Here is an 18,714-nt window from a genome sequence, read left to right as displayed (position 1 = left end):
GATGGCAAGTGGAATCACACACTACGTACATTAACTCTGTTACATTTACAAGGCTGTAAATTAATACTGAACAAACAATAACTCAAACTCTGAATTATGAAAGAGCTGCAGCATCTGAAACTGACCACAATGAACATTTGACAGATAAATAGTACCACAGTGCTTCAGTTTCAGCTTCACAGTTTGTCATGACTTTTATGAATTGGGATTGTCTCTGTCAACTAACCACGGGGGAAAATAAAATTTAAAGATTCATGAAGTACGCACTATGTTAAAAAGTTTCTGTATGACCATCTGTGGAGTAAAATTGTGTGTGGAGATAAAACAAATATCAAACCTAATTCAGTTTAAAAAAAACAAAAGATAAAAAGAATTGATTCTTGAGAGGTACAGTATTTAATAATGACAATGAGGGCTGTTTGTTTATGGATGATGTTGTATTGATAAATATGCTGTAATTATTGAAGAAAATAGTTGAATTGTTGAGTCTGTTTGTATGACTGTACTACCATGATCATACTGTTGTGTATAATTAAATTACTGCATTATGTATTAGTTGTGGTTGAATGCTAAAATTAAGAAAAAGGAAGGAGTGACTTTGTGGAACAATCTAGAACAGGAGATAAAGGAAAGTACAAACAAAAATATATTTAAAAAGAGGTATAAAAAATTGTTTCTAAATAGATACATAGAACATGAGGGATAAGAATAGTATTGTCTCAAATATCAGGCGTGGTTCTTGGAATTAAGAGAGAGTAATTCGAATTTCAGTAATTTTCATGTGTGAGTGGATTAAAGTGAGGACAAATGTGAGTCTAGATGGACTGGGATTGTGGGTGTGAAATTATGGAAGGGACCTTATGATGCATTTAATGCATTTAAGTCATCCACTCCTTTAGCGAAGTAAAAAAAAAAAAAATTAAGTTTAAAATTATTCAGAAATATTGAATTGAGATGGTAGATATGTTTTGTTTTGTTTATTATTATTATTGTTATTATTATTATTATTATAGTGTGAATGCTCGATGCTGTACACATTTAAGTTGATGTAAGCAGTGTATTAGCTGAAAAGGATAGGAGAAAAAATTAACTTTGTTTGTAGCCTATTCCTTTTTTGGTATTTCGTGTTTATTATGATTAATGTACTGAGTACAATGATTGATTTAAAACCAAAAATAAATAAATTCATTCATTCATTCATTCAAAAATGTATTGTTTGATTCTTATATTAAGTTAGTGATAAAGGTGAAAAAGCACTTGAGGGGTAGGATTAAATAAGTTCTCTTCGACCATGCAAAATTCAGACTTGCACATACTTGAAGATAGATTCTGTTCATTTAAATGTTATTTTGTTTTTGTCTTAATTTGCTTCGTTTTGTTTTATTTTGTTTCTTTGCATGTTTGAAATAAATAAGAAATAAATAAATCAATTACTAGAAATTTCAGGCGACCCCATTTGAATTCCAGGCGACTCCGCGTGTAGTCCCGACCCCAAGGTTTAAAAAACACTGCTATAAGAGCTTGACTTGTTAAGTATTATGCTCTACTTTTGTCGGAGTTGTACATCTATTTCTATGGAATAAAACAAAGACAGAAAATGCAGGACGACCAGTCTTTTGGAATTACTCCAGTGCAGCGGTGGCTGGTTTATTAAAGTGTCATTCGGTGCAAAGAGTGCAGAAACTGTGGAGTATTTCATTCCACTTTGCTGTGCATCTGCGAGTGGTCAGGTGTTGTTGCCTTAAGCACCGGCTCAGTGACTTTGGATAGGTTACCACCTCCCTTGTACAGCTCCTCTGCTTGTGGCTCCAGGGCTGTCCTTCTGTTAACATCGCATGGCCTCCTTGCAGACCCAGCAATTGCTTCATTAAGACGCCCCAAATCACTAAGATGGAGGTACAGTGCCTTTTCTCTAGATAGCTGGTATTTTATAAAGAAACAATGTTTTAGAAGATAGCAAAGCTCCTGAAGTTTAATCTTTAAGAGATTGGCCCGAGCACAGATAAATGGGCTCCAGCTTCTTAGTTCCAAGAATAAGAGGACAGGGTGTAATTCCCAGTTAGTCTTGCACTAGTCTTTATCCAAACCCTGGCTCACATTCTGTACCGTCACTCGCCTTTCCACGAGTGCCCCGGCATCAGTGACTTGGAAGCAATAGTTTGCATTTGCATCAGCCAGGAGCATGAATTTTTAAAAAAAAAAAAAAAAAAGAAAGAAAAAATGTTGTTTCCAAACAGCACTTTGGCAGTGAGCATGTTGTAACCTGGTAAACCTATAGAGCACAGTGAATGTTTTCAATTTTAGTGTCTGCTTTTCTTGTGCACCCTTTGATTTCGGTGCCAGTTCCGTGCCACATTATATGATTAATGCTAAATAACAAAGTCACTATTTTGGCGCCGGCGTTAGCTAAGCTCCTGAGCCAACTCATCTCCTGTTGTCATCCTCAACAAGTTAGCAGCGCAACAGCGGCGCGACCCGAGATGATTTATGAAGTACCTATTTCATATTAATGTTTCGTCACAGTACATTTGTGTGTATATTTAGTTGAAGGGTTTGTCACCGCTGACAACCCGCTGTCTTCTATTTTCCCACTTCCTGATGACCTTGAGAACTCCTCTCCATCCTCCTCACTGTCTGTTTTCTACCTTCGAGGCAGGAGACTTAAACGCAGTCCGGACATGACAGACTGGTGACGAATCAAAGTGAAGCTTGACCCGACGGTTCATTCAATTATGCATTTAACATCACCCGATGCAATTTCCATAAATAGTCCTGAAACTCATTTTTACCCGGCAAGAAACGCATCATTCAAAAAGATGTGACGTGCATTTGCTTCAAGTGAGCGGCATTATCAGTGTTTCACAGCTGGAAATCCTGTTCGCAGAAAACAAGGGGAAAAAGTCTATTTTACCTTTTAAACATTTTCCATGACAACACATTACAGGGCATAATATCTCCAAAAAAACAAAACAAAAAAAACAAAAAAACAAAACAAAAAAAAATGGAGCAGGGCCCAAGATAACTGCCAGGCGTCATGCTGGGTTTTAACTTCATATAAACACCTGCATATGTATGCGCGACTGACTCATAACAAGACAACTGTAAACACTGTATTCATTTTGTGTCACTCATTTCTGAGGATAATTTCTACAATGTGAAAGCATTATAGCAAATAAAGTACTGCACAGTTTGTAATGCACTGTGAACACATATACTACAGGGTGTCCCATAAGTCTCCATACATAGGAAAAATAAACGTTTCTTGACATAAACCATTTTTATTTATGTAATATGCTCTATATGACTGCCATTTTGTCGGGAACACATTTCAATGCGTGTCCTCCACTTCTGAAGAACTATAAAGAAGGAATATAAAGAAATACATGTTAGAACCATATGTATTATGTCTCCTATGTATGGAGACTTATGGGACACCCTGTATAATTGTATACTATAAATAACAGGTGGCAAACATATGGCCCGTGGGCTAAAACCAGCCCGCCAAAGGGTCCAATCTGGCCCGTGGGATGAATTTGTGAAACGCAAATTAAGAAAGGAGATTTTAACAGTAATTTTAGTTCATGGGCCACATTCAGACTAACATGATCTAAAGTGGGTTCAATCAAAGTTTATTTATATAGCACTTTATAACAACATGAAGAAAATCAAAGTGCTTTACATCTAAAAGCATGATTAAATTATAAGATAGAAACAGGTTTGTCGAGTACCATAAATATGCATAAAACAATAGGACACAATACACAGTGATTTAAAAAAAAAAAAAAAAGACCACAATTTTGTGAAACGCAAAATTACACTGAAGATTTTAACAGTAATTTTAGTTCATGGGCCACATTCAGACCAATATGATCTAAAGTGGGTTCAGTCAATCAAAGTTTGTTTATATAGCACTGTATAACAACATGAAGAACAACAAAGTGCTTTACATCTAAAAGTATGATTAAATTATAAGACAGAAACAGGTTTGTCGAGTATCATAAATATGCATAAAACAATAGGACACAATACAAATTGATTAAAAAAAAAAAAGACCACAATTTTGTGAAATGCAAAATTACACTGAAGATTTTAACAATTTTAGTCCTCATTCAGACCAATATGATCTAAAGTGGGTTGAACCAGTAAAACACTATCATAATGACCTATAAATAATGACAACTTCATGTGTTTAGCTTACCGGCCAATAGGCTGTAAGCTATTGTCATCATGCGGCCTCCAGCGTTGTCTGTCGTCCGTTACAAGACTCAGACTTACTTTATTGTCATTCAATAATGCACCATCAGTACCTTATTAAACAAAAGTTCAGGTGCTTAGCTCACCACAGTGTCAGTTTATAAAAACAAATAAAAACACACTTCACGAAATATAAAAATAATCTAAAATACAAAACTTTCAATCGTCTTCTTCTCCGAAACTACAATTCCGATTGACTTCAAACTTGGTATACAGCTGCTTTATGATGATGTCAACAAATTTAGTGAAATCATTTGGATCTGGCTCTGATTCTGGATTTGGTGCGACTTTGAAAAATTTCCCCATTATAAGAGATAGGAAGTGCTGGTAAGCGACAGGGCCATTGGTCCTATTGTGTTGTCATTGTTTTAGTGTAAAAAAGTTAAATTACATGAGAATGTTTAGATTTATACACTATCCTTTCACAAAAAATGTGAAAAATCTGAACAAATATGACCAACCTGAAATGCTTTAAAGGGGTTATATTTTGCTAGACCCGCTTTTATTAGTCTTTGGTTCATTTATTTGTGTATTTGGACCCTAATAGTTCATAAAGTTTGAATTTGAACCCTCCAGGTGCTGCAAAGCTATCTTTATATTCATTTCGGCAAAAATCGAGTGAATTTCTACAACCTGTTTGAATTCCTTGTTACATTTTTTTAAGTAGTTACATCACAACGTTTGCACATATAAGGTCAGAACTTCAGATGAACATTTCTCCAAGAACGACATAATTGTTTATCAGCAGCAGCAGCTGTAGTCCATACTGAGAATACGCCCAAACGTCGAGCCGAATACCTAAAATGCTCAGTTGTTGGTCGTATTAACGAATACAAGTGGCTGAAAGCACAGGCAACAACCTGGAAGGGGGTGGGGTCATGTGTATTTAAAGGGCCAGCGCTCAAAATGACCTTTCTGGTGTCATTATTCAGAAATAGGGTTGAAGATGGACCTGTGGAGTTGAATTAATGAAGAATTCAGACCCAAACATAGCACTTACAGTTTATGTAGACCACAGGGAAATGTTTGAAAATGCATAATTCCATTTAAAAAAAAAAAAAAAAAAAAAAGCAAAATATCACTCCTTTAAGAGAAGTAAATGCATTTACAACAATATTCTGCGGGTTATTAAATCTTTTGTGTATTTGTAGATCCACTGTGATCTGTAATTTGTAATATACATGACAATAAGAAACAGGTAAAATGTGTTTAAAAAAAAAAGAGGCAATTATTTATATTAAGACAATTCAGGTTGTTTATGTTATTCACATGTTTAAGTTAGCTTTGTAGATGTATACATTTTCACAGCACCTGCTATAAATTATCAAATCAAACTGTAAAATGTCAGCACGTTTGTGATGTTTTATCCCAGCATTTGATAAAACTCATCCTGCACAGTTTTATTCCTCATTGACTGTAAAACTGCGCTCGTAGCAGATGCATTTTCCTTGTTTGTTGTTTGAAGATATGAAGTCTGACACTGTCACCATCATGCTAGACCAAAGCGAGCAGAATGGGATGGTGTGTGTGCCAGCCCGCCGTTATCCCGGGGGCTGGCAGATAAAGACTTAGGAGGTTTGAGTCTTGGAATGCCTTAAGCGGGGGACCCTCATCTGTATGCACATGGCCTCTGCAAGGCTTTGGTGCAGCTACATAATGTCAAGCAATTTTCTCTAACACAAGGAAATTTAATGTCTAGTAGAATGTAGCGTCGAGCTGGACTCTCCAAAAGCATTTGAAAACATCTCAGTTATCAAATTCAACTCAGCTGGACTGAAGTGTATCCTCATGGCGTGGTGTCATGCGCACAGTGGGGTGCACATCGTACACCATCCAGTACAGAATTCTCACTGATAGACGAACTGCAGGCAGGGTGATTTTATTTCTTGTGGTCTGTTTCCCTTATCATGCCATGGATATAGCAGTATGTTATTGTTCCCTAATAAATCGTGATCTTGAAAGATTTGTGCTCAACGCATTTGAAATTGGGTGAAATGCAACAACCAGACAGAAGGTAGCTACTGTGTTTTTTATGTTAAATGTGAGGTTTGAATCATTTATGTGGCCTTGGCAAAAAAACACACATATTATGACCTGAGTTGAAAATGCAATTTTGTGAAGAATGGACCATTCAGATGGTAAACTTTGCAAAGTCTTGCCTGAAGGAAAAACAACATTTGATTTAAGTACCATGGTAAAGTTCAAGGCCACTATGAGAAGAAAAGTGTTAAAGAAAATAGAAAGAAAAGAAAAGTAATAGGCATCAAAGATCACTTCATCACAGTGTTACCTTAGCATCAATCTGTCTCCAGTCTGTAAAGTGTAACTCCTGTTTTTACCGGCATGATTAATGGCCATATAGGGACCTTTACTAGAACATATGCTCAGGCATTAAACAAAGAACAGTGTTTCTGTGATTTTGTTGAGTTTCAGCAACTTCTTTAACAATTAAGGAGCAGTAGACTCCATGTTAAATCCTGGCAGATCTATTTTTTAAAGCTAGCAGGCTTGTAAAAAAAAAAAAGTACTCATACAATTCAGGTAAAAAAAAACAAAAAAAAAAACTTGTTAATGGGAATTTAGTGTATTTTAACCCTGTAAAGCCTGAACCATTAAATCACTGACAGAAAATCCCAGTTGTTTGAAACGGGGAGCCTATATTGGTCCTTTTTTTTTTTTTTTTTTTTCAAATATCACTTTCCATGTATGAGTTTCAATTTTGTATCATATTTGATACATCAGGTCTCAATGCTCAAATAGTATTATTTTTGCACAAACAAAAACGTAATATAACACAAACATGTCTAACAAATTGGTAATTCCTTTTCAAAACTGGCAAAGTTCTTCCTCCTTCCTCATTAATGACAGTCTTGTACTGTCACTGGAAAGGCCTCTGGTGAACGAATTCCTCCCCCCTGGTGGATTATCTGTGTATTGCATGTATCTAATTGTATACATCAGGTTTTTGAAGAAAAAAAAATCACACTGATCATGTAGAGGGCTTCAAAACTCATGTATCAAATAGGATACATTTGGCGTTGTAGGGTTAATTCTTGTCTGGTCTAGATATAAGGTATTAAATATGAGTCTTACATTTTGTAATTTGTAGATGTTTTATACACTGTTTAACGTAAAGTTGGAATAATTTTGTTTTCAGATACATTCCTCTCTCTTTTTTTCCCTATTTTTTCTTTTTATACACCTCAGTAATCACCCAGTTACACTTTATTGATCAAGAATAAATCTTATTGTTACAGTCATGTAATGAGAAGCGCTAAAAAATATTTTAATACAATCTTATTGGTGACAGAAATGGACAGTTTTTGTATTATTGTTATGAAATGGACAGAGTTTATTTTTGTTTTTGATATGGGTATTACTGCTACAAAAGGGACAGAGTTTATTTTGATGTGAAATGCTGTTGCAAAATGAACAGAATCTATCGACATGTATAGCATTTTTGTGTTTTGTGCTTAGTCAGAATTTAGTCTGATAGGCGAAGGATTTTTGAGTTACTTTTGGGATCTGTCATAGGAATTTAGGGTAGGTAGAATGATGGGGTAAGGGGGTGGGAGATTAGAAATTTAACTTCATTCTGCTCCTTTTCTAATGTTTTCCTTTCTTTTTAATTTTTTTTTTTTTTTGTGGTTTGGTTTTAATGTTATATTCAAAATAAATAAATAAACAAACTGTATGTTTAGGTTGAAGTAACATAAAGTCTAATGGGATCAAACACAGCATTAAAATTATCATATGGTTTTGAAATTATTTTTCTTTGCAAAAATCACAATATGGTTTATATTTTAGAGAGTACTGATAAGTTACACTGTAGAAGAAATGTCAGTCTGATGAGGAAAGTAAACCTCTGCACAGGAAAAATTACTGAGCATTTTTTCCACACTCAAAAGTATTCTCCTCAAAAAGAGTAAATTTGGCTCTATATTGAGTTTGGAGTGCCCAAAGAGTAGAGAGGGACCAAATGTTAGAGTAAAATTTTCTTCAGTTTGAGTGAATTTTACTTTTTCCAGTGTGGTTCTTCAGATTTCAGTGCGTTACAGGTTTTACTGACACTCTCCATTACCATGTACAAGGATTTTACATTTCATTTATTTATTTATTTATTTATTTTAGAATACGAGTGAGACGTGAAAAGATGACCAGATCTTTTTGATCAAATCGAGACTTTGTCATGACACAGCTGTGTGAAATCAAGTTTTCTCAATTACTCTGCCTTCCCATGCTTGTGTTGCTCTAACTGCAGGAACAGTAAAGGATCTTGTTACATGAAGTGGTCCGACTGAAACACAGTAGGGACAAGATGAGAAAATTGAAGAAGAAATTGGTTTGGGGTCTTGTCAGGAGGTTCAATATCTGCCTGTAATGCTACCTTTCGCATGGCTTTAGAGATGTGTTTAAATTGTGCTGTTTTTAGTGGACCAACAGCTGAAGGCTCTGTATGTGCAGCCGGAGGTGAGGAAGACATGTTTGTGGTTTAGCCATGGGGGTCAGTGCTGTTTATGGAGGTCTCAGCTCCTTTAATTGGGTAATTCATTCTGTATTATCGCCGTATGACACTGGAAGCAATGACCGCTTGTTTCGGCTCAACTTCATCAATAATCCACCGAACGCTGAATTATTCACCACAGTCCAGGCACAGGAGAAGACATACTGTGGCTGTTGAACTCTAACAGATGTGTCGTGTCATGTTCGGTGGATTGTTGTTCCAAAATTTCACAGCTTTTTGTGCATCTACTGTCATTGGCAAGAAAAAAAAAGGGGGAAAACAAAGGGATGCAGTTTAGTGGAGTTTAGTTTCTCCCAAAAAATAGCCAGTGTTGGGAGTAACACGTTCAGTAACAGTAATCCATTCTTCTCTTTTACTTTATTTTAGGCCTGTAACGGTACACAAAATTTTCAGTTCAGTACGTTTTTGGTTATGAAAGCCGTGGTTCAGTTTTTTTCAGTTTGGTACAGGAAGAAAGAAAACCCCTCATTTATGAATTTTTGAACATTTTTCCCCAAATTTTTGGAGACAATAGAGTACAGAAAAACAGGAATAATATAATTCTGCTGCTATAAATCAAATAGAAAATAAAATAAATAAAATATTACTAAATGTATTTTAAACATTAGTATTGCACTTTTCCCTGGAAGGTAGTTTTGAACAAAAATCTAATCACAGTTCTGTCAGTTCACATTCTGCATAAAAATAAAAAAAAAATTCCACATGAAGTGCAACATTAACAAGAGGACAAACTCATATTCTCGTTTAACAAACTGAAGAGCTACATTGACAACAAAATTAACCAAATTATTTATTTTAGGATAGTGAACAAACTGTTTAGGCTACTTTGTGTACTTGTGTCTGTGTGTGCAGGGTGCGATTCGTCAGAAACACGGGGGGGGGGTTGTCAGAGCCGAGGGGGGGTGCAGTCCATAACTAACGTAACTAACGCTGGCGTGAAACGAAGTGAAACTTTACATACTTTACATGTTATACAGCGTGTGTGTGTGAGAGAGAGACAGACGGACAGAGCTAGTGTGTTTTACAACTACCGTAGTTCCTAGGGGCCAAACAGCATTCGTCTTATCTTTTCTTTCCTCGTTATTGTCTTTCACCGGGACCTGATGTGATTTCAAACTGGACTGCACTGATGGTGGAGGGTCTTCAGTCTCTTCCTTCCAGGTTGACATCATATTTGTTTTTTGTTTTTTTTTAACCTTATATCAGCTGCTATTTCATATTTCGGGTCGTTGTGCGCTAGTTCCATAAGTCCGTGTAAAACTTATGCAGATTTAAAGTTCCGTATCGACCGATGTCTTTAGTTCCTTTTTCTTTTTCTCAACATACTGTGCCATTTCGGTACAGCTGTGTACCAAACCGAACAGGTGTGCACCAAAACGGTTTGGTTCGGTACGTGTACTATTACTGGCCGACTTTATTTTAATTGATTATTATTTATGTTTTACTGATGATGTTTTAATTGTAATTGTGTGTTTTTAACCTGTCTCTTTTCCATTTCTGCAAAGCACTGTGAATTACCCTGTGTATGATTTGTGCTATACAAATAAATGTGCCTTGCCTTACCAAAACTAATACATTACAGTAACCGATTACTTTTTGCTGTAACGCAGCAGTGTAAGGCATTATTAATACATTTTCAGTAATTTTGTACTCTGTACATGTTCAATAGCGCTTGCGTTACAACACACTTTTTGCCCAAAATTCAATTACTGAAATGAAAATATAAAAATTTAAAAACACCAAGACCATGAGACCTTAAGGAATAAAAAAATGTGGCAGGAAAGTTCTATTTCCTGTTGGTGGTCATCCAATAGGTGACGACGGCAGAAGACGGTCCATTATCCACATGGATGTACAGTTGCAGAAAAAATTATTAGACCATCAAAAGTCATCAGAAACAATGGTTATACATACAAGTACTAACTCCTGTGTGTATCTTGTGATTAAAACAGACAGAAAAGAAAACACAGAATGCCTAAAAGCACTGTTTTTGTCAGTACAATGCCATAGATATTGATGTAAGAACTGAAGTGATTTGATTATTATCAAGAAAACATGGAAAATGAATAGATATCAGCTCTGAAATTAAACTATTATGAGCTATTTTTGTTTTTATCATAATATTTATCCGAACAAATGTACCTTTTGTTGTACCAGGCATAAAAATGAACAAGAAATTGAAGAAAACAAGAGGTGGTCTAATAATATTGTCATTGACTGTATGCTCATTACTAACCCTAACCCTGCTTTAGAGAAGCTAGTTAGCATTAGCATGATCCCAATAATCAGTGATGACAAGGTAAGCTAACGTTTCTATGACTAGTTAGAATTCTTTATCAATTGTGAATTCATCTACCACCGTCCTCTGTGCCGTACCCCCTGTTTGAATATGTAAAATGTTGAAAAAAATGCAAGTATTCCTGCTGGGATTCGAACATCGTAGACCGTAGCGTTACTTACTAAGCTATCTATCTACATGTACTTCAGAGTGCAAATTTATGCGTCCCAAGGCTCTCCTATCTCTTGTATTCTACCATTTATGACGAGAGTCTGTATCTACAAAATAAAAGAGGAGTCATGTGAGGCATTACAATTCTGAGATGATTCTGAGAGTAATATTGTAAGGTATTTATTTATTTATTTAGAACATGCCAAAAAAAAAAAAAAAAAAATTAAACAAAATAAAACATTTAAATGGACAGAATCTATCTTCAAGCACATACAAGTCTGAATTTTGCATGGTCGAAAAGGAGTAGGAAGAAGTATAAGCTTAAGGTAAGGGATTACTTTTAAATAACAGTAATCTGTAATGCATTACAGTTTGGAAGTAACTTGCACAACACTGAAAAAAGCTGAATGTTTTCTTACAACACAAACCGAATCAGACTCATGGAATTAAGGAAAGGTGTTCAGTCAATCCCTGTAGATTTAGCTCTTGGCTGTTTTCCATTTTTATACCATTACTACAGATTTCTACACATTCCAAAGTTCAACAATGTCACCTTGAACTTCTCTTACTTTCTCACAAGTTTATAAGACAAAACTTATTTCATCCAGGGATGAAAAACAGAGCCTTTATTTTATCAGCTCCTTAAAAATTGAAATACAGCCAGCACGAAGATTACCAGCGTGACCTCGAAACCGCGTTTGTTTATTGTTGCCCGAAATTTCAGTTACCTGCTGCTACTGTTTAGAGGCCTCCAACACGGACGGCTCCCCAGAGCAGCTATTAAAACTGCCTTTTGAGCCCATTTGTGGGTTTATGTGTGTGAGCTGAATATGATGAAATGCTTTCCTGTCAGAGTTACTTACAGCGGCGTTGTCCCGGGAGACTTAGTTGTGTGACACTGTGAGAGGGGGAGTGGTGACCCCGGTGATGACGAGCTGAGGGACAGGGGCCAGCTCCGGCTGTGTTAGAGGACAAACCTCTCTGTGGTCGCTTAAACTAATCACCGCAGGGACAAATTCTTTGTTACAGACCTGCATTCTCACTTCAGAGAAAAAAAACCCACTTTGGACTTTATTCTTTTGCACATGAAGCCTCACACAATAGAAAGTTAACAAGAAACCTGACTGCTCCAAATTTATGCCTCTTGTGGCCAAACTGGCCGAAGTCCCATTTTTCTGCCTCGTGTTTTTCTTTGTCTTTTGTTTTTTTATCTAATTGTCATCGACATACTTTTATCCTTTTTATTCCTTTTTTTCCAAGCAGATTTTACTCTCATCCATCTGTTGGCGACTCTTGTTTAGCTGTTGTTGGTATTCCTTTTTGCCTTTCAGGTGTTTTCAATACACCGAGACTCATTTTACAGACGATCAAAACTTTGCATGCAAGGCGATTGAATGTATTCTTAACTTCTTCAGGCCTCGTGAGTGTTGAAATACTTCAGCGTAGCAATTCATACAAGAAATTCACTCATGCATTCAACTATGTGATAAATGTGTTAGACGTATTGGCATTCATGTAGGGAAGTGTGTTGTTATGTGCCCTTCTATTGATTTTCAACCAAAGTCCCCTTAGGAATGTCAAAGTGTTATTCTCAGATAGAATGTATTGATATGCTTGGCATGTGCTCGCAACCATTTCCTGTTCACAGCAAGGAGAATCTTATCATGGTGTCTGACTTTGTCAACACTATTAAATTTAAAGGGAGTCAGAGATTAATAACTTCCACGTAAGGAGAAAATAGGAAGAAGCGCAGACTCAGGAGCACACAGAAAGATTAATGAGTGTCAAAAACAATGAATTTTCCATTAGATGGTACACAGAATGGCATGCGTTCCTCGTATGGTCTTTCCAGTTTCTCATCAGATAAGAGCTTGTTGAAGGATCAAGAAGAGATGACCTATTTTTTTTAAAGATAAACATTTTGTTCTTTTTCTACAGACTTCAATTTAACACCACCCTTTTTATTTTTTAAGTCAGGGACTCGCACTTTTTGGCTTTGGATATTCTAATAAGTAAAATGATCCCTGTTTTCGACTTCAGAGGGAATGCAAAGAAATACATTTTGTGTACAAGCAACCTGAATGGAAGCTGGTTACTGAGGAAAAAAATGCAGATTGATGGACAGTTTTTTATTCCTAGCTTATGTTAGCTACCACCAGCATGTACACACACACACACACGCACGCACACACACACACACACACACACACACACACACACACACACACACACACACACACACACACACACACACAGGGCCATGCCTCTCAAATAGCTGCCTTTGCAAACATGTCATCATAATGATGGAAGCCAGCAATGCTTGAATATCAGAACTGAGGAAACACATGAATGCAGCCTTGATGAGAATGTTGAACACAGGTGCAACTTTCAGCAGCAAAAAGATGGCAGGGAACAAGTGAGGTGTAGCATGAACACTCCCACTGGAAGCGAATGGTGGCCTGTTTGCTGCCAGACGTCTCCTATAATTGACAGGAAGTGTCAGTAGACAATGCGTTTTCTAGACCAGAGGTGAATGGAAGGTAAATACTACAAGGGGGGTGTATTTCTAAAGGAGCCAGCAGAAGTGCACTTGTCAGTCAACCTCTGTTTCTACAAGTAACGACATATGTGCGACGTCCAGTCACTGCCGATTTGGTCAGGGCATTTTAAAAGAAACGGCTTGTGCTTCACCCACGGCACTGCCCGAAGCTTCATTTTGGATGAACAAAAGAAATGCAGAAAGTGAAACAAAAGACTTGCAAATAAGGATGCACCGATACCATTTTTTTCTAGTTCTTACATTTGAGTACTTGCCGATACCGAGTACCGATATGAATACTTAATAATACCATTCCAGTTCTTAGTTCCTTTTGTAAATGTGCTTTATCGTCGTTGTCATTAGTCTGACTGGAACAAAGTGCTGCTACTGACAATTAATGTGTTGGAATGAGCGTTTCTCAATCAATCCACCAGAGGGCACTGCTGTGAATTAACCATACTGGACAAATACCATGAAGAAAAGTAAAGTTTTTTGAGAAGAAGAAAGTCTTATAGTAAACATGGGGACGACAGAGGTAACACTGATGTGGATACTAATGTTAAAGCGTTTTCGCAGGTAAGGTTTAAGAGCGAAGCTTCGGGAGGTAGGGAAAACAGAAATTCAAAGTTTAGAATTTCAAATTGAGGAACTTTAAATGGGTTTCAGAAACATTTCAGAATATTATTTTGATGAGAAAAAGGACAAAAGACCCATTGCAGGAATTTAAAAGATGTTGCGAACAGAAGGAATGATGAGAGGAAAAAAGCAAAGGTTCAGCAATGGAATGGGTACCTGATTATACACCGATACCACTTTTTTCTTGCCGATACCAAGTACCGATATGAGTGCTTAATAATACCATTCCAGTTCTTAGTTCCTTTTGTAAATATGCTTTATTGTCGTTGTCATTAGTCTGACTGGAACAAAGTGCTGCTACTGATATTTAATGTGTTGGAATGAGCGTTTCTCAATCAATCCACCAGAGGGCGCCACTTTTAATTAACCATACTGGACAAATACCATGAAGAAAAGTAAAGTATTATGATAAGAAGAAGAAAGTCAGTAATAATAAACATGGAGACGACAGAAGTAACACTAATGTGGATACTAATGTTGATATTGATATTGACGAGGGTAGTTGTCATAAATCTGTCGGTAGTTTTTCTTGAACTCTTTGAACAGATCCTCTACCTCCACGGTTCCTGGTGGCATTCTCTGTCTGGGTACACATCCACGAGTACCTGGAAAACAGATGGAATGTAGGCAGAGGATGGACAGAACACCTCGTCCATATCTGTCTGTGCCTTTAACGTTACTTTTGTCACCGTCATTTATTTAGAAAAATCTTCACACTCACCTGCTGCACTTAACTGTGAATGTCACGCTGCCGTAAGTGGTATCGGTGCAGTTGTATTGGAGTACTTTTACGAGTACAAGTACACACGCTGAGTATCGGACCTGATACCTGATACTGGTATCGGTATCGGTGCATTCCTGCTTGTAAATAAGGCTTTTTTATTACCAGTGTGTGTGCTGTGTTTACTTTGACCGGGACAGTGCCCTCTGGCAGAAATGATCACTCATGGGCATGTGCAAGAGGGTACATAAAAGATCTGTTCATTTGTAGACGATAAATGCATTACACGCTGAAATACGGAGTACATTGTGCTACGTTGGGACACGATCAGCATTCAGAGCTGATATTATCTGTAAGTCCTCGGTAAAATCTACAGCTTTCCAGCAGATGTAGTGTTAATCGTCTCCAGGCTAAAGTCGTCTGTAACATGTTCTGTCTTCATTACACCTAAGTGTCTGCGCCTGAAAGACAGATAAGTACCTTCCTTTATGTAACCATAGAGACAACAAAGCACCTGTCCCTCGGGTGATGATGAGAGGAAATTGTTTACCAATCTGCCATGTTACCCTGAGTCGCATGCCAGTGTGAAAAGGAGGTGAAAGTTGAAAGTTACTGAGTGCAATTCATCCCAGATTAGCTCTAAAAAAGAAAGAGATTAATCGCCAAGTAGTGATTAAGAATTTTACAGTATTTAATTATCTGGATTATTGGCTATATCCCATGATTCTGCTGTAAAAGGCATTACAAAGGGATAATAAGCTTTATTATGTCACATATTTGAGCACTTACTTTATTCAGTCAAAATAAGACAGACTTGGTGGGAAGAACTGACGATTCTATTGCGAGAGAATTTTGTTTTCATGTTCATTATTTTCTGGCTTTTTTTTGGCCTTTAACATCACAGTTTGTGGTGTGCGATACGGCATATTTTGGTAAGTAAATACAGGGCCAGAATTGCCGATATCGATACAGATATGTTTCAATAATTAAGGTGGATGCATCATCGAATTGCTAAATCTCAAGTAATTTTCATGACCTTTAAGTGTTTTGTGATTGTTCCTTTTTTATCATTAAATAGTTAAAACTCAGGACAGAATTAGAGCAAAGTTTATAAGTAAATAGAAAATACTTTATTATCAAAATAAGTTTTTTTCAGAAACAATAGAACAGTAACCATACATTGCCATGTCTGGAATATTTTACTTAAATTAACAAAGTGCACAAAATGATCACCAGAAAACAAATGAAAACAGATTTTTTTTCAGGTAGTGTTCAGAAACTGCAATACAAAAATTAAATCAAAATTATCTGTATCTTATCTAAGCTTTGTTATGTCACATATTGGAATTCCTCTTGAGCACTTACTTTATTCAGTCAAAATACAACAGACTTGGTGGGAAGAACTGATGTTTTATTATATGGATTCTATTGAGAGAGAATTTTGTTTTCATGTTCATTATTTTCTGGCTTTTTTTGGCCTTTAACATCACAGTTTGAACTAGCGGTGTGCGATACTGCATATATTGGTATCAATCCGATACCAAGTAAATACAGGGCCAGTATTGCCGATATTGATACCGATATGTTTCAATAATTAAGGTGGATGCATCATCGAATTGCTAAATCTCAATTAATTTTCATGACCTTTAAGTGTTTTGTGATTGTTCCTTTTTTATTATTAAATAGTTAAAACCCAGGACAGAGTTAGGGCAAAGTTTATAAGTAAACAGAAAATACTTTATTATCAAAATATATATATATATTTTTTCAGAAACAATAGAACAGTAACCATACATTGTCATGTCTGGAATATTTTTCTTAAATTAATTTCTTAAATTTCTTGATGCTAAAACAGCAGCGTATCTTCTATGTGAGTGAGTTTGATTATGAGGTGTATGAATGTATACATTTATTATGTGATGTTATTATCTTTGCTAAGCTGTCAATTGTTGATCCACGGTTCAGATTATATTGTGACAGTTTTGACCTTGTTTGTTTATTTCCAACAGCTCTGTAGTGCAGCTATTGACAATAAAACAGAGGTGATGAGTGGTTTTTCTGTGGCTGTTTTCAGTCTAAAAACAGAGCTAAGCTAACAGAGCTATAATGTAAACTATCAGCTGACACAGCACATGAAGATTATAAGATGCAGTGTCAAAATAAGCATCTATGAGTTTTAGTTTGAAGAACAAAATTTAATGATACCATAATACTGATGTGCGTAAACAATAAGCTTTGTACTTTATTCAGTCTGTAGATACATAGCATTAATTCAGTGGTAGTTTTGGTCCTAAATGTGTTCTGGTACATGACTACCTCCTGCTGTTGAGAGTTTGGAATATCAATATGATATACAGGTATATTCCCTTTTAAGATTATCCTATAAAGACCCAATTCTATTTTTGTGGCAGTTCTCAAATGAATTTTTCTTATATTTTTGATCTTTCTGAAAATGATTATTCACCATTTACCCTTATATTATACTCTATATTTTGCATTTTTAAGTGAAAATGAGGTATTTTCCTCTATTTAATTCACTGATTATGTGGTTCATTAAAGCTCAGATTAAGATTGAGGGTTATTATATCCCTTTTATTTTTTTTATTTTTATTATATAAACAGAGAAAACTGAAGAATAAGATTTTTACTGCAACATTTATTGTGAACTGGACACAAAATACGTGTCTCCAACTACTGTCATTGATCCAACTCCATGGGTTTTACTGGTGAATCAATATTGTTGAAGATAACAGCGTTGCCATGTTCACTACGGCGCCTCTGAATGTCCAAATGTGTCATATCTGATGACCATGAAAAGATGACAAACTGCATTTTACACCAATTATTTACATGGATTGATAGGATTAATGGATCAACAGGTATTAAACAGTTTAGATCAGAGAACGGTTTTGGTCACCAGTAGATGTTTGGGTCTTTATGGGTTAATTTGTTGTGTATTCACGTGTGCTGTACCACATTTGTCCAGCAGTCAAAAGTTCAAAGTGTAATATTACCCCATTTTTCTAAGTGTAGGCAACATGATTCTGGGCATAGCAACATGATTGTAAGGCTATTGTATTCCAAAATTGCTAATATCTTCCAAAATATTGGTCCTATCAAGTTGCCGTTTTCGCTAGTCTGTTCTTTGACCAAAAATACATAAGTATGACAAACTGCAGCAGTCAGCTCTTTCCGGATTTTTTGTGATGCCCATGACACACACACAGTCCACTTCCCTTTGAAAATATAAGATTCAGTGAGTGATACAGTCTGTGGATACAGTGTCGATTCACTGGTGGTTTTGGTAGTAATAAGTGTGTTCTGGTACATGACTTCCCCCTGCTGTGTAGAGTTTGGAATATGAATACTATATAGAACCACTTTGAAGAGAAATGCCAGAGAAACCCATGCATTTTTTTTTTTTTTTTTAATTCACTACCTGTTGGTCTCTTGAGATGAACCGTGCAATGATACAGGGCACAAACACCTACGTAATTTAATGTGGAAATAATAGCACCTTTGAATATTTTCGTTTTAATCATCCAGTTCATTACTGAGCTGAAGCACATACAGGTTGAGCAGCAAAATGT

General features: G+C 36.2%; 1 protein-coding gene and 1 long non-coding RNA gene across 3 annotated transcripts in view; both read left to right on the top strand.

Annotated features, from left to right (window-relative positions):
- Window positions 1-18,714, top strand: part of cadm2b (cell adhesion molecule 2b) — a 333,961-nt gene that overhangs the window by 193,234 nt on the left and 122,013 nt on the right. The gene's annotated exons all lie outside the window — the stretch shown is intronic.
- Window positions 722-17,462, top strand: LOC115431303 (uncharacterized). Its single transcript, XR_003937074.1, has 3 exons — window positions 722-732; window positions 17,175-17,184; window positions 17,305-17,462. It is a non-coding gene; the product is annotated as an uncharacterized LOC115431303 (long non-coding RNA).

The sequence above is a fragment of the Sphaeramia orbicularis genome, chromosome 13, assembly GCF_902148855.1.
Source record: "Sphaeramia orbicularis chromosome 13, fSphaOr1.1, whole genome shotgun sequence".
Lineage (NCBI taxonomy): Eukaryota > Metazoa > Chordata > Actinopteri > Kurtiformes > Apogonidae > Sphaeramia > Sphaeramia orbicularis.
Note: the sequence above shows the minus strand (reverse complement) of the source record. Positions and strands in the feature narration are given on the sequence as shown.